Genomic DNA, 16,978 nt, shown 5'->3' with positions numbered 1-16,978 from the left:
AGGCTCTTCCTTTGCTTATAACAACATTATGATGATACTTAGTTGATAATCTTTTTGGAATATATGTATTAATGAGCTCTCTAATATTTACTTAACACCTACTGCAACCCCATTATAGCCTGTCTTCTTTTACTACAGAGGCGGGATGCTAAAAATATTTCCCAGCCTTGCTTGCAATTAAGGTTCTAAGTTACACCACGCACAACAAATGTTTGATTTTCCTGGGGGCAGTCCAGTTCATGTCTGCTGTCCTGGCATAATCATTAAAAGTGCCTTATTCATTCTCACATTCATCACTGGGCTTGAAGTCGGTGATGATGAAGGGCTGTTCCGGCAAGTCCCTAGGCATTGGTTTTTCTAGGGCAGCTGTGGCAGTTTCTGCTGTGTTACAGATGTTGAGTGACAGCTGGACTAGCCCTGTAGAAGCTGGCTGAAACCAGCAGTGTTATGAGGTTAAATTAGCAGTGTTGTATATAGTGCTTTATAAAACAATGGTGAGCCTTACCCATGGTGTCATCTTAGTTTTAATGAAAGACAGTAATAAACATCTTATCACTTATCTGTCTGCTTGCTGGTCATAACAAAATGCCACAGACTGGGTAGCTTAAACAACAGAAGTTTGATTTCTCACAGTTCTGGAGGCTCGAAGTCCAAGATCAAGGTTACAGCTGATTTGGTTCTTGGTGAGAACTTCCTTCCGGGCTTGTAGATGGCTGCCTTGCCGTGTGCTCATATGGCCTTTCTAATATGAGTGTGCCAGAGAAAGGGAGAGGTGGAGGCCAAGCATTCCCAGTGTTCCTTTTCACAAGGACGCTAACCCTATCAGATCAGGGACCCCCTCTCTTACCTCTTTAAACCTCAGTTACTTCTTCAGAAGGCTTATCTCCAAATACAGCCACACAGTGGAATTAGAGCTTCATCATATGAAAGTTGAGAGGACACAATATTCCATCCATAACATGGCTTAAATCAAGTAAAGTAGACTATATTGTTTGTAACTGAGCACCCTGAACCATATAGAATGCAAACTAAAAGGAACTTGAGATTAGATGGCTGGAAATAAAGTAACAGAGTGCTGGGTCACTTTTTCCCTTTTTAAAAATTCCACCTGGTTTTCTAAAAGAAAAACTGTGTGAATAAGGGCTTTCTAGCAGAGAACATGGGATATTTTGTGAAGCCTGACAGCTTCTTAAAAACCTATATCACTTGTTCACTTCAAGAGTGGCCTAAGCTTTTCTCTGCCACTCACCTTCCACTCCCATATTATACCTGAATTTCTCCCCACTCCTCCCTTTCTAAATCCTAAAAGAAACATTTACAAGATGCAGTTGTTATGTAGCATTATCTGTATGTGTGCGTTTTGGGTTGTTGAACTGTTTTTCCACAATGTGGTCCAGGACCAGACAGATGTATGTAAATGAAATAATTCTGCCATATTACTATCATTGCCACCGTTATCTTAGTCAATATCACCAAGAGTATTTAAATGTGTATGTGATTACTGTGGTAATGTTTGTCATTAAGTCTTACTGTTCTTCATTCTGACATGTCTCTTGAATTTAATTCTCTCAGTTCCCACTGGCGCTATCCTGGTTGGGATCTCACGGTCTTGTAGTTGGGTAATTGCAGCTTTCTCCCTGTGTCCAACCTTGCCCTTGCCTTCTTGACTGGCTCTCCTTAAGCTGATCAGAGGTCCTCTCAGGCATCTTGGGAGCCTTGGGTCTTAGGAGTTGTGGATGAGCAGAGCAGGGACATAGGTGGTCTGGTAAAATATATATTAGACATTTTCTTTAACCAGGTATTAAGTTATATTCATTGCTTTGCTTAAGGGCTGGAAAAATTCCCACAAGAAAAAAAAAACTGACCCGGTCAGAGATTGGATTAAAGATGACGGCGGGAGAGGTGAGACAGAGACCTCCTCCTAAAACCACATATAATATGAAAATATGATTTAATACAGCTAATCCTGAAAGAGCAACAGGAAAGAAGACTGTACCAGACTGCATACACCTGGAGAAAGGAGCAGACCTCATGGAACAGGGTAACGTACCAAAGCTGTGACCCAGTGGGGCCCAAACCCTTCCCCAACCCCAACTCACTGGAGGGAGGAAGAGAAACAGAGTTGGGGGGAGTGGAGGCCTGGGACTGCTGAACACCTAGACCTGGATATCTGCTCTGGGAGCATGAACCTACACTGTATGGTGCTCTGGTGATTTAGTGGAGTTAGAAAGCTAAGACAGGAGGAATACCTAGAGAGACGGAGATTCCAGATGCTTGTGGAAAACAGGGATTCATATACAGCTGATCTGGGTGGGCAGTCTGAGAGACTTCCTAAAAGTGAGAATGCTGCTAAAGGGGCAAGGATTGCACAGAGCTTACAGCTTAGGAGAAAGGGCTGGTAAACAAAATTGTCCTGGTGTATTCTGCCCAGCAGGTTGGGAGCTTAAATGATCTTCAGGTGCTCCATCCCCCTGGCTGGCTACACAGCTCCAAGGCCCCCCACCATGATATGCAGCCTGCTGTGTCTTCCTCTGGGCTAGCCTGCACCTGGCTCAGGCTTGCAAACTGGCAACCCCTTCCCTGGCATCAGGCCAGCCAGAGGGAAGCCCCACCCTCAGTAGCTACAAACACAAAGCACAGAGGCTTACACCTGTGTGTTTGGTCCACTGGTTCTGGCAGTGAAGGCAGGCATAGCAACCGGAAGCAGGAAATAGCCCTTTCCTCCCCCCAAACACCAGTACTTCTCCCCTGCAACCCTGACATTGCTCCAGGGGCTGAGCAATTCCAGGGAGTAGAGCTTCTGGGCACTAGAGGGCACCACAGACAAATTATGAAATGTCAAAGGAACCTGGCTCAAAGCAAAACTATGAATACACCTGAGAAAGATTCAAATGAAATTGACCTCCTGGATATTCCTGAAAGAGATTTCAAAATAAAAATCATTAACATGCTCATGGAGGTACAGAAAAAATATTCAAGAACTCAGGAACGAATTTAGGGTGGAGATCTAGTCATTGAAGAACACAATGGAGGGTATTAAAAACAGATTAGATATGGTGGAGGAGACGATAAATGAAATAAAAATTAGGGAAGAGGAATACAAAGAGGGTGAGGCTCAGAGAAAAAAGGATCTCTAAGAATGAAAGAGTACTGAGAGAACTGTGTAGTCAATCCAAATGGAACAATATTCATATTATAGGGGTACCAGAAGAAGAAAGAGAAAAAGGGATAGAAAGTGCCTTTGAGGAAGTAATTGCTGAAAATTTCCCCAGTCTGGAGAAAGAGATAGTCTCTCAGGCCATGGAGGTGCACAGATCTCCCAACACAAGGGACCCAAGGGGGACAAAAACAAGACATATAATAATTAAAATGGCAAAGATCAAGGATAAGGACAGTCTCTTAAAAGCACCCAGAGAGAGAAATAAGATCACATACAAAGGAAAATCCAGCAGGCTATCACCAGATTTCTCAGCATAAACCTTACAGGCCAGAAGGGAGTGGCATGATGTATTTAATGCAATGAAGCAGAAGGACCTGGAACCAAGAATATTTTATTGTGCAAGATTATCATTTAAATTTGAAGGAGAGATTAAACAATTTCCAGATAAGCAAAAGTTGAGAAAGTTTAGCTCCCACAAACCATCACTACACTGTATTTTGGAGGGACTGCTATAGATGGAAGTGTTCTGAAGGTTAAAGAGCTGTCACCAGAGGTAATAAAAAGGGATAGACAAAAAGTACAGAATATGATACCTAATATATAAAGAATGGAGGAGGAAGAAAAGGAGGGAAAAACAAAAAAAAACCTTTAGATTGTGTTTGTAATAGCATACTAAGTGAGTTAAGTTAGACTCTTAGATGGTAAGGAAGTTACCCTTGAATCTTTGGTAACCATGAATCTAAAGCCTGCAACGGCAATAGGTATATACCTATCGATAATAACCCTCAATGTAAATGGTCTGAAGGCACCAATCAAAAGACACAGAGTCACTGAATGGATAAAAAAACAAGACCCAAGTATATACTGCCTACAAGAGACTCACCTCAAACCCCAAGACATACACAGACTAGAAGTGAAGGGGTGGAAAAAGACATTTCATGCAACTAATAGGGAGAAAAAAAGCAGGAGTTGCAGTACTTGTAAGAGACAAAATAGACTTCAAAACAAAGAAAGTCACAAGAGACAAAGAAGGACGTTACATAATGATAAAGGAGTCAATCCAACAACAGGGTATAACCGTTATAAATATCTATGCACCCAACACAGGAGCACCTACATATGTGAAACAAATACTATGAGAATTAAAAGGGGAAATAGAATGTAATGCATTCATTATAGGAGACTTCAACACTCCACTTACTCTAAAGGACAGATCAACCAGACAAAATAAGTAAGGAGACATAGGCATTGAACAACATATTAGAACAGTTGGACCTAACAGACATCTACAGAACTCTACACCCAAAAGCAGCAGGATACACATTCTTTTCAAGTGCACATGGAACATTTTCCAGAATAGACCACATACTAGGCCACAAAACGAGCCTCAGTAAATTCAAAAAGATTGAAATTGTACCAACCAGCTACTCAGATCACAACGATATAAAACTAGAAATAGATTGTACAGAGAAAACAAAAAGGCTCACAAACACAGGGAGGCTTAACAACATGCTCCTGAATAATCAATGGAACAATGACCAAATTAAAACAAAGATCAAGCAATATATGGAGACAAATGAAAACAACCTCACAAACCCCAACTTCTGTGGGACACAGTGAAGGCAGTTCTAAGAGGGAAGTATATAGCAATCCAGGCCTATTTAAAGAAGGAAGAACAATCCCAAATGAATAGTCTAAAGTCACAATTATTGAAACTGGAAAAAGAAGAACAAATGAGGCCCAAAGTCAGCAGAAGGAGGGATTTAATAAAGATCAGAGAAGAAATAAAGAAAATCAAGAAGAATAAAACAATAGAAAAAATTAATGAAACCAAGATCTGGTTCTTTGAGAAAATAAACAATACAGATAAACCCCTAGCCAGACTTACTAAGAGAAAAAGAGAATCTAGACACATAAACAGAATCAGAAATGAGGAAGGAAAAAATCACTACAGACACCACAGAAATGCAAAGAATTATTAGAGAATACTATGAAAATCTATATGCTAACAAACTGGATTACCTAGAAGACATGAACAACTTTCTAGAAAAATACAACCTTCCAAGACTGACCAAGGAAGAAACAGAAAATCTAAACAGACCAAGTACCAGCAATGAAATTGAATCAGTAATCAAAAAGCTACCCAAGAACAAAACCCCCAACCAGATGGATTCACCACTGAATTTTATGAGACATTTAGGGAAGACATAATACCCATTCTTCTTAAGGTTTTCCAAAAAATATAAGAGGATGGAATACTTCCAAGCTCATTCTATGAAGCCAGCATCACTCTAATACCAAAACCAGGCAAAGAAACCACAAAAAAAGAAAACTAGAGACCAGTATCGCTGATGAACAAAGATGCAAAAATACTCAACAAAATATCAGCAAACCGAATTCAAAAATACATCAAGAGGATCATACACCGTGATCAAGTGGGATTCATCTCAGGGATGCAAGGATGGTACAACATTCAAAAATCTATCAACATCATCTACCACATCAACAAAAAGAAGGACAAAAACCACATGATCATCTCCATAGATGCTGAAAAAGCATTCAACAAAATTTAAAATCCTTTCATAATAAAAACTCTCAAAAAATGGGTATAGAGGGCAAGTACCTCAACATAATAAAGGCCATATATGAAAAACCCATAGCCAACATCATACTTAACAGTGAGAAGCTGAAAGCTTTTTCCCTAAGATTGAGAACAAGACAAGGATGCCCACTCTCCCCACTTTCATTCAACATAGTACTGGAGGTCCTAGCCACGACAATCAGACAACACAAAGAAATAAAAGGCATCCAGATTGGTAAGGAAGAAGCCAAACTGTCACTGTTTGCAGATGACATGACATTGTACATAAAAAACTCTAAAGAATCCACTCCAAAACTATTAGAACTAATATCGGAATTCAACAAAGTTGCAGGATACAAAATTAATACACAGAAATCTGTTGCATTCCTATACATAAATGATGAACTAGCAGAAGGAGAAATCAGGAAAACAATTCCATTCACAATTGCATCAGAAATAATAAAATACCTAGGAATAAACCTAACCAAGGAAGTGAAAGACCTATACTCTGAAAACTTCAAGACAGTCCTAATAGAAATTAAAGAGGATACTAATAAATGGAAATTCATCCCATGCTCTTGGGTAGGCAGGTTTAATATTGTCAAAATGACTATCCTGACTAGAGCAATCTACAGATTCAATGCAATCCCTATCAAAATACCAACAGCATTTTTCAACAAACTGGAACAAATAGTTATACAATTCATATGGAACCACAAAAGATCCAGAATTGGCAAAGCAATCCTGAGAAGGAAGAATAAAGCAGGGGGGTTTGTGCTTCCCAACTTCAAGCTCTACTACAAAGCCACAGTAATCAAGACAATTTGGTACTGGCACAAGAACAGACCCATAGACCAGTGGAACAGAATAGCAAGTCCAGATATTAACCCAAGCATATATGGTCAATTAATATACAATAAAGGAGCCACGGAAATACAATGGGGAAATGACAGCGTCTTCAACAGCTGGTATTGGTAAAACTGGACAGCTACATGTAAGAGAATGAAACTGGATTGCTGTGTAATGCCATACACAAAAGTAAACTCAAAATGGATCAAAGCCCTGAATGTAAGTCATGAATCCATAAAACTCTTAGAAAAAACATAGGCAAAAATCTCTTGAATGAGCACCTTGTTCATGAACATATCTCCCCAGGCAAGGGAAACAAAAGCAAAAATGAAAAAGTGGGACTATATCAAACTAAAAAGCTTCTGTGCAGCAAAGAACACCATCAGTGGAACAAAAAGGCATGGTACAGTACCGAAGAATATATTTATAAATGACATATCCAATAAGGGGTTGACATTCAAAATATACAAAGAGCACATGCACCTCAACAAACAAAAAGCAAATAACCCAATTAAAAAATGGGCATAGGATCTGAACAGACACTTCTCCAAAGAAGAAATTCCAATGTCCAACAGCCACATGGAAAGATATTCCATATTGCTAATCATCAGAGAAATGCAAATTAAAACCACAATGAGATATCACCTCACACCAGTTAGGATGGCCAACATCCAAAAGACAAACAACAAGAAATGTTGGCAAGGATGTGGGGAAAGGTGCACCCTACCACACTGCTGGTGGGAATGTAAACTAGTTCAACCATTGTGGAAAGCAGTATGGAGGTTCCTCAAAATACTTAAAATAGAAATACCATTTGACCCAGGAATTCCACTTCTAGGAATTTACCCTAAGAATGCAGAAGCCCAGTTTGAAAAAGACATATGCACTCCTATGTTTATCACAGCACTATTTACAATAGCCAAGAAATGGAAGCAACCTAAGTGTCCATCAGTAGATGAATGGATAAAGAAGATGTGGTATATATACACAATGAAATATTGTTCAGTCATAAGAAGAAAACAAATCCTACCATTTGCAACAACCTGGATGGAGCTAGAGGGTATTATGCACAGTGAAATTAGCCAGGTGGAGAAAGACAAGTATCAAGTAATTTCACTCATCTGTGGAGTATAAGAACAGAGAAAAAACTGAAGGAACAAAACAGCAGCAGACTCACAGAACCCAAGAATGGATGAACAGTTACCAAAGGGAAAGGGACTGGGGAGGATGGGTGGGAATGGAGGAGTAAAGGGGAAAAGGGACATTATGATTAGCACACATAATATGGGAGGGTGGCACTGGGAAGACAGTATAGCACAGAGAAGACAAGTAGTGATTCTATAGCATTTTACTATGCTGATGGACGGTGACTATAATGGGGTATGTGGTAGGAACTTGTTAATGGGGGGGGAATCTAGTAACCACAATGTTGTTCATGTAAGTGTATGTTAGTGATATCAAAAAAAAGAAAAATAAACAAAAAAACTGAACCCTGTCCAGCCTTGTCAGGACATTCTGAAATAAGCCACATTGTAGGAGTGATAATGGTGTGTGCATGTGTGCATGCCCAGTGTAAATTAGAATTCATGATGAGAAATGTGGCACAATGAGCCAACCTGAGACCAAGAACTAAGCATTTGATGGGGATGATTATTCTACCTCCAACTTTTAGCTGCCTACATAGTTTGAATGCTGGGGGAAAGAGCTGAATGAATTATTTGTGGTAAAACAAGGACTTTGTAATAAAGAGACTCATAATAATCAAGTCGCTTAAAGAAAATGGAAGTATTTCTTAACCACAGTCCAAGGTGAGCTGTGCTCCATGAAGTCATTCAGGTACCCAGTTTTCTGTACTGTCTCCCAAATCCTGGCTTCTAATTTCATGGTGAAACTGAATCACAATCACTCAGAATTCTAGTTTGAAGGCAGATGAAAGTGCATGGAGGAACATGTGTAATATTCTAAGGCTTGGGCCTGGAAGTGGGATATATCACTTGTGCCCCTGTTCCATTGGTTAAGAGTCATGTGGCCTCATCTATGTGCAAGGAGGGCTGGGAAATGTAATCCCTAACTAGGTAGCCACATGTCGTGCTGCAACTCTATTATTATGGCAGATGGAGAGAACAGACTATGGAGGACAGCTCTGTGATATGTTGTGTGTATGTGAATATGTAATGCCTTGGGATCTGGACAATTTTAACATGGGACAACCTTGCATTGAGCTTTCTGTCTCTTTCAAAGGGACCTCCTGGTTCTAGAGTGCAGGACTGAGGTGGTGGTAGTTCCAGCAGATTTCTCCTGTTAGTGGTGGAGCCCTCCCTTAAGGGACATGCTTGGGGTCTTACACCACTAGTCATGGTGGCAGTAAGTTACCACCATGATTGACTGCAAAACTCATGTAAACAACTTTGGAGGGCTTGTGGAAATTCACAAGAGCAGCAATCCTGGAAAAAGACTGGACTTCTGTTACTCAAGCAGTGAATACTCAGAGTATTAAGTCTTGGGGTAATTATTCAAATGTGGCTTCATTTATGCTTTTAGACTGATGAAGCCTGGTATTCCAGGTAGTCATAGACTTGATTACATTATTATTATTACTCCTTGCCTAAGAAAAACCTCACTCTCTCTTCTTGCTGCCAGAATAAAATGCAAACTCTTTTGCATAACACACAGGGCTCCTCAAGGGCTGACTCTAACCAACCCTTCACATTCCAGTCTTTCCTCACCACCCACCATGCTCTGGTTACCTTGTATTAGTTACTCTCCTCCAGATGTGATAGGTATTTTCATGCCTCTGTGTCTTTGCTCTTACTGCTTCATATGCCTGGAATGCCTGGATGAATCTTACTCATCCATCATGTCTCATAGTAAGTAATAATAATGATGATGGTTAAAACTTGAGCTCATTTCATATACATGGCACTGTTCTAAGCACTTTGCTTGGCTTATCTCTTTTAATTTTCACACCAGGTATGAGACAGGTACTATTATTATCTTTATATTACCATTGAAGAAACAAGGGTGTAAGGTGGTCACTTAGGAAGTGAGTGTCAGGGTCAGAATTTGAGCCCAAGAAGTTGACTCCAGAGCTGAGTTCTGACCATTATGTTACATGAAGTTTACCCACCCCTGGCCACACCCCTGCAGCAGAATTAATCTCCCTTTCTGTGCTTCCATGATCCCAAACTGTGTTGAAGGTTGTTGTTCTCTCTCTTTGTGTCTGTTTGTTAGTGGGTTCGCTCACATTTAGCAGGTGTGTGATGGTTAGTTCTATGTGCTAACTTGTAGGCTGCAGTACCAGTTACTTAATAAAAAACTAATCTAGGTGGTGCTGTGAAGGCCTTTTGTAGAAGTGATCAACATCAACAATCAGTTGATTTTAAGTGAAGGATATTATCCTTGATACCTGGATGGGCCTAATCCAATCAAATGAAAGTCCTTAAGAGTGAAACTGAAACTTCCTGAGGACTATAGTTTCCAGCCTTCTGGCCTGGATTTCTGATTTGCTCAGCCTGTTCCCACAATTGCATAAGCCAAGTTCTTGGAATAAATCTCTCTCTGTCTTTGGTAGTACCCTGGCTGATACAGTTTGTTGTATGTAATAATACAGGCTGCTTCATAACCTGTTAATGTCCTTGTTTTTCTTGAGTTCTAAGTCTACTCCTGACCTCCTCTGGGGTACAGGACTTTCCAGAATTCCCAAACTTAATATGGTCACATTTGAACAAGCTCCAGGTTTTCTCCTGGATCACATATTCTACAAGAATCAGAAGGTTTTCTTGCATCATCCTCAAAATCCCAAACGAATTGTCATTTCAACAGGAACAGATTTACCATGAGGCCAATGAGGTTTAAAGCTTCAAAGCCATTCTCTCATATGAGAACTTCAAGGCTGTGGATGGTTCCTAACAATGTGTTCATATGGATATCTATTTATCATAAAGTTCATAAATAGTAATATATTATAAGAAGTGAATTTGGAAAGAGATTTTGCAACATTTTAGTGCTTTTGGGAAATTATCGGTTTGATTTTGACCTACATGAAGGGTATCTTCTTTAGTCATTTTTAGGTTTTTATTAAAGAAAGGAGAAAATTATGAGAACAAATAAATGGAATGTGAAACAAAAGTGATTAAGAGGAATGAAAATCACAGAAAATTTTCTGATCTCAAGAAATGAATTATAATAAAGGTTTTCAGATCATGCCTAAGGTGGAAGTCCATTGAGGGGAAGAACTAAATTTTGAATTGAAAGAATGAGTCAGGTCTTAGATTGTTTGATAACACAACTGATGAAGAGAACTGAATTGAATAAACATACTGGGAAAATACATTTCTTACTTATTTGATAAAATACTGATATTGATGAAGACAAATGAAATTCACAATATTACATTGAGGATATTGATGGCAAACTAATTAATGAAATGTCAATTAGTCAATTAGTATTTAAGATTAGTCATTGTTAAAGCAAACCTGAAATGCCCTGAAGTTTTATATTCATTTAGAAAGGAAACTTGCTAGAGGCATTTTCAAATTTAATAACCATTCTAAACATTTTATGTGGCTTCAGTAATGAGCTGTGAAGCTAAAAGAAATCTTTCTAAACTATCAATAATAAATACACATTTTGATCAGTCATAATGGAGGACTCAATTATCTTTTTATTCTTTCTAAAGAAAGTGATTTTATACAGTCTCATGATATGAAGAGGCAAAGGATCTGCAGCCAAAAAAAATGTAACAAACATTATTATAGAAGTGTTTCAGGTAGTCATTTAGTAAAATGTCAAGTTATTTTTCTCAGTTTGGTGATTTGGTTTGACAGGTTTCAAAATATTATAGTGTGTTGAGATTTCTTTTTTGATTCTAAAAGCTCTTTTCCTTCTAGAAGACTCCAAATTGTAGGATCATCAGGCTCCCCAAAACCTGGTTTTCAACTTCCACTAATGCTTTCTATCTGTTGCCTTTTTCCCTCCAAAAACTAGAGATTAGATTTCCAGGGTTCCAGGGAGTATAATGATATGTAGACAGCTACAAGGTTGAACCTCACACCAGTCTTAATTTCAGTTTATATCTCAGTAAAATGATACATTATTACCTATCATGAATCTTCGGAGCTGCTTGATCATGACATCTCAAATGTTGAATTAGCAAATTACAAGAATTCAGCAGAAAAAGCTTTTTCCTTAAGGAGAGTTACCTCGTTCCCTTTCCTTTGATTATCTGATTATCCAGTGCTAATCTTAGATTTGAGAATCTCCCAAATACTTATTTAACGATTGGAGGTCAGCTTTCAAATGTCGTCGTAGTTCACTGCCTCAAAGAAGAAAGGGCCTCCTGTCCTTTGTAACTAGAAAACACAAGGCAAATAGATTTGACAGGGTCCAGCTACTTTCCATTAATTCTCAATAATTCTTTGTTCCTCAATGTAGCCACAGATGATTTGCCAAGAACCAGGAACTGTTTTTACTGCGTAATCCTGACTTAAGCAAGCAGTTATTGTCTGGCTATTGATGTGTATCTACTAAGATGTTTGCCTCATTGGCATAACAGATAAGGTCAGAGATGTTTCTCCCCTAGGAAGAAATGCTCAAGTTCCTCCTGTGGATATCAAATTATCTTTTTCTTGAAATCTGGAGGTGGGGAGTGGGCATGGGGGGGGGGAAACATCTCTGCATGTTGCTCCCTCCCAGGGACTGGCATTCACAGGGGACGATGTCTGGGCTCTGCAATGACTCGGATAGGAATAGAGCTGCCTTACCTCTCTTAACTGTCATAGGTGATTGTACAACAGCTCGTCTGCTTTGCTTCATGTTCCCTTTTGTGGGCTGTGTGGAAGTAAGAGTCTGTTCAAGATGATACCAGTCAACATCTGTTTGTCCTCCATATTTACATCACAGGAGTCAGAAGGTATGACTTGCTGCTCAGTAAGCAGAGTAGCACTCAGAATTGCTGATGAACCATGATTTGTGCTCACAGGGTTTTTTGACCTGGAATGCCATTTACACTTCGGAGATTTTATTCGTAATTTGATGATCTCAACCAAACAGCTTCTGTTGCTTGTATAGGATTGCCTCCTCTTTTGAGTCCCTAAATTAGCACTTTATTTACATTTTGATTAAGGCCTTGCCTTGCTTTGCTCTCCACCTGTCTCTGCAGCATGGACATCGCACACGTTAGGCATCGGCATGTGTCAGTGAAATTGGAAATGGCTACTTCCTCCTGCATTAGGTCTGGGCTGTATACCTGCATAGCCTTGAAAAATTCGTATGATGACAAGCTCCTAGAGTTCAGGGGCAGCTGATCACCACTGATCCCTTTCACTTTAACTATAAAGTGAAAATTATTTTTCTGACCTCAGGGAAAAGCCATATTTCACTTTTAAGGTGTTATGACCCCTACCTTGTCCCCATACAAATTGCTTTTAGGACTGGCTTGTTTCTTTAGACAACATATGCCTTAAAACATCCCAAATTCTCTGACTATCTAAAGAGAAAAAACAATTTCATTATTTCAAACCTTACTGAAACTTCCGTGATATCAGCCTTATATTTCCATGTAGGGGTTATTCTTAGAATGGAAGCATTTAAAAGTCATGATTATAAACCTAGATGTTAGGCCCTTACCCAAATTTATATATTTCAAATTCTTTTATTATACACTAGATGTCACTCTCTACCCAGTGAATTTCAGAGTTAAGCACTGTGGTGAGTTAATTAGACAAGAAAGCTATTTGTAAGAGTTTGTAAGTGTCTGCAAAACCTATTTTCAATAACTTCCAAGTAGGACAGTCCCCCACCACCCCCACCAGTTTGCACGAGGCATTCTTTGGTCAAAAGAAACCCTTCAAAACTCATGAAAGGAATGAAGAATAAAGTTAATGGCAGTCTTCTCTTTCCAGTCCTGTGGGCATGGGAGTTTAAGACAGGTGCATAGCTGGTCTGAAATATGGCTTCCTTCTGAAATTATTTCCTCCGCAAAGTATAGAGCTGTAGCGAGGTGTTGGCATTTAAATTTGTTCCTAGAGAGCTTTGGAATTCCCACAACCATTCTTCTTAATACCACCTCAGAAACTACCATCTGAGACAGGAACCTTCATTGACTTAATGTCATTTTCTTCATGTAACTTGACATTTTCAATCATGAAATGTGTGTGTGAACCTTTTAATTGCCGTGATTAAAGAAACCTAAATAATGGACAATGCATAGAGGAAGCTTTTTATTTTCAGGTTGTTTAGGTTGAAACAAAAAGCAGTATTTCTGGGTGATTGACATGGCCCATTTTATTCCAGAAGGGCAGCTAAAGAGCAGTTGTCTCAGAATCAAAAAACAAGGCAAGTTTGTGTGCTGTTACTTCAAATTCTGACATGAGTTTTACACTACAGATGTCCCCTAAGTTACAAAACTTCTCTACAATTTCAAAACTTTAACAGGAAATTGGGAGCATCTTGGTGGTTTGCTGGTGATATTACTTTAAATGGCTCTATAAACTTGGGCATATGAATTGGCCAGGAATTCCAGAACTGCTTTTCATTTTAAGTAACTTAAGTTTTTAAATATTAATATAAAGCAACTCTCACCCCCAGCACTCCCAGAACAACAGTATTCCTCAAATGACAAAAATAGAGATGACAGTTTAAAGTACAGGCCTGAACTATGAGGTGTAAACTGGTTCCCTGTTCTCTATTCCTAGGAATCTGGGGCTCAACTACAGTTTTCACCAGAGCTCATCAAGCAAAGATTTGCCACATGTTTGAGTGATGCAGCATCATTCTGCTAGAACCTTGAGGCCTGCTTTGCACATATATGTACACACACACAAACATGCACACACACAAATTGTGAGGTTTTACAAAAATTCATGCCTATGAAATTTTAGATGTTTATGTGCATTAAATTTAATAGAATACTTAAATAGGTCCAAGTCATTGGTGAGACTGGGTCACCTGTGGCTGTCCCCAAACCATTATTCCCAAACCATAATTTGACTTCATGTGGCTGATGCTAGAATGTGACATGCTCAATTTTCATGTGTGTGATGTCATTTTGACATTTTGAGACAATTTTTGTTGTGCTTGTTCTGGTCTCAGTGAGATGGGTTTGAATTACACCTAAAGCTTTTCCTTCCCAAATTACAACTTTACATACATGGAGAGTCCTCAAAACAGGAGAAATATATAAGAATAAATTGAATTCATTCATTCTACAAGTCTTTAATAAAGAACTTTTCTCTTTGTAAAAGTAATGCATGTACATCATAGGAATTTGGAAAATATAGATAGGCACACAGAAGAATATATACTCCACCCATAATGCTACTATCCAGAGATTTCAACATTTATATTTAGGTGATTTATTAATATTTGGTATATATATTCCCAGTTTTGGCATCTATCTACTTATTTACAATTGAGATCATGTTGTGCATACTATTGTGTTAACAACTTTTCTCCCATTTTCTTTGTAATTAAACATTCAACATTATAAATTTTCATCACATGTGTTTTGTTATTTTGACAGTTTTTAAAACCAGTCCCCAATGGTTGGACAGTCTTGTAGCTATCATGTCATATATATTCATGATTAGTTCTTTACGATAAAAACTGTAAGTGAAAGTTCTAGAGTCACGGGTATGAATATTTTTAAGGCTCCTCCATGTTGCAATTCCTTCTAACCTTTTAAAAGTCAATCACATTTATTTTTATCAGCAGTATACAAACATTCCTGGGTCTTTGCACTGTTGCCTTAGACATTTTTATAGTGACTTCCAGAGCTTTCCCGTCATCTTCTTAGTAGAAAACAAACAGGTTTGTTTAACAGCAAGATAAATAAGATAAATGCCTTACAATAAATGCCTTAGCGCATTAATGAAGGAAATTTTATATTAGATTAAAGCAAGAGCAAAGAAACAATAAAAAGTAATAGTATTGCATCTCTGAGTCTGTGCATTTATTGTAACAGGAACAGTTTAGTTTTAATTCCTGGTGATAAATACTTCACAGTTTACTAATAAATTTGCAGTATATCTTGAAAAACGTGATGAACTCTCTGTTCAGGTGAGAATTCACTGTAGTTCGTGGCCTCTAAATCTCCATGTATGAGAAGGGTAAGGCTGCCGTTTGTCCTGGGGAGAATTATTGGAAAGACTGATCAGGAAGTGAGGCTTAGCAAGATTCTGAAATAATTACTGCCATCAGGATGAAACTGGGAAAATATACCTGTACATTGATGTAGCACAGACATTAGATCAGGTCAGTGCCTAAAAGAAAAAAATTAAACATTAAACAGCACTTAAGAGATAAATGAAAAGGTTAAGAATAACTTAGTTTAGAAATAAGACTATTTTAGTAGATAGCTACATTTGAAAATACATTGCTGAATGGATAGATTAGGGATGAACCTTCACTGGGCTGGGGCGGGGGGGTTTGACACACTGTTCTTAGTATAGTTGGCAAAATTGGGGCAAAATTATTCAAGTCAGAAAATACTCAGGTTCTTATCTTTATTTTTGCTGACTTTAGGGATACTCTTGGGAATTATAAAGAAATGCCTTTTTATTCATTTTGTGGAACTTTCTTACTCTGCAGTTTTTCTGAGTTCAAATAAAAAGAATTCCAAATAGCTTTTTGTTTTCTTTTGATTTACAAAAAGGGTACAACAAAGAAGAGCATAAGGGAAAGGAAAAAAAATCAGTAAAAGGACTGCTACCCAAAAAGAACTATTGCTATATGTGGTGAACATTTCTTTCTAGACAGCTGACTGTCTTCCCTCAACAGACTCAACATTTTGTACAAATGTGATTGTGCTACATATGTTGTTCAATAACCTCCTTTTCTTTTTACACAAATATATATTGTGGCCATATTTTTAGGTCAATATGGATAGATCATGCATCATTTTTAATGGCCACTTAATATTCCTTTGTAGAGATGTGCAGCAAATTTAATTTATTACTATCTTAATATTTGAATTTTTAAAGATTATAAGAAAGATTTATGCTTCTGAAATGTTTCTTTTTCTGAACATTGCAGGAGTGCATAAAGCAAAAAAGCAAGTCTGATTTACTTCCTCTCTTCTACAATTAATTCTAGCTCTGAAAGGTAACCCTAAAGTATAATCTCCAGAAAAATTTATAAGAATATGTACAATTTCACACACATTTTCTTCTCTTGAATGGGTATAATACTATGTTCTATAATTTTCTTTAAACATTTTTTTTCACAGTGACACTGTATGTTTTCCAGATGGGTACATATAAAGTTATTGAATTCTTTTTCAGCATCTGCATATACAATATGGATTTGCCATAACTGATTAAACTGATCCCTTATAGATGGATATTTAGGTTATTTTAATTTTTAGATATGCTAAACAATGCCATAGTGAA

Source organism: Manis pentadactyla, chromosome 5 (assembly GCF_030020395.1).
Source record: "Manis pentadactyla isolate mManPen7 chromosome 5, mManPen7.hap1, whole genome shotgun sequence".
NCBI classification, from domain to species: domain Eukaryota; kingdom Metazoa; phylum Chordata; class Mammalia; order Pholidota; family Manidae; genus Manis; species Manis pentadactyla.
This window is presented reverse-complemented; position numbering follows the sequence as displayed.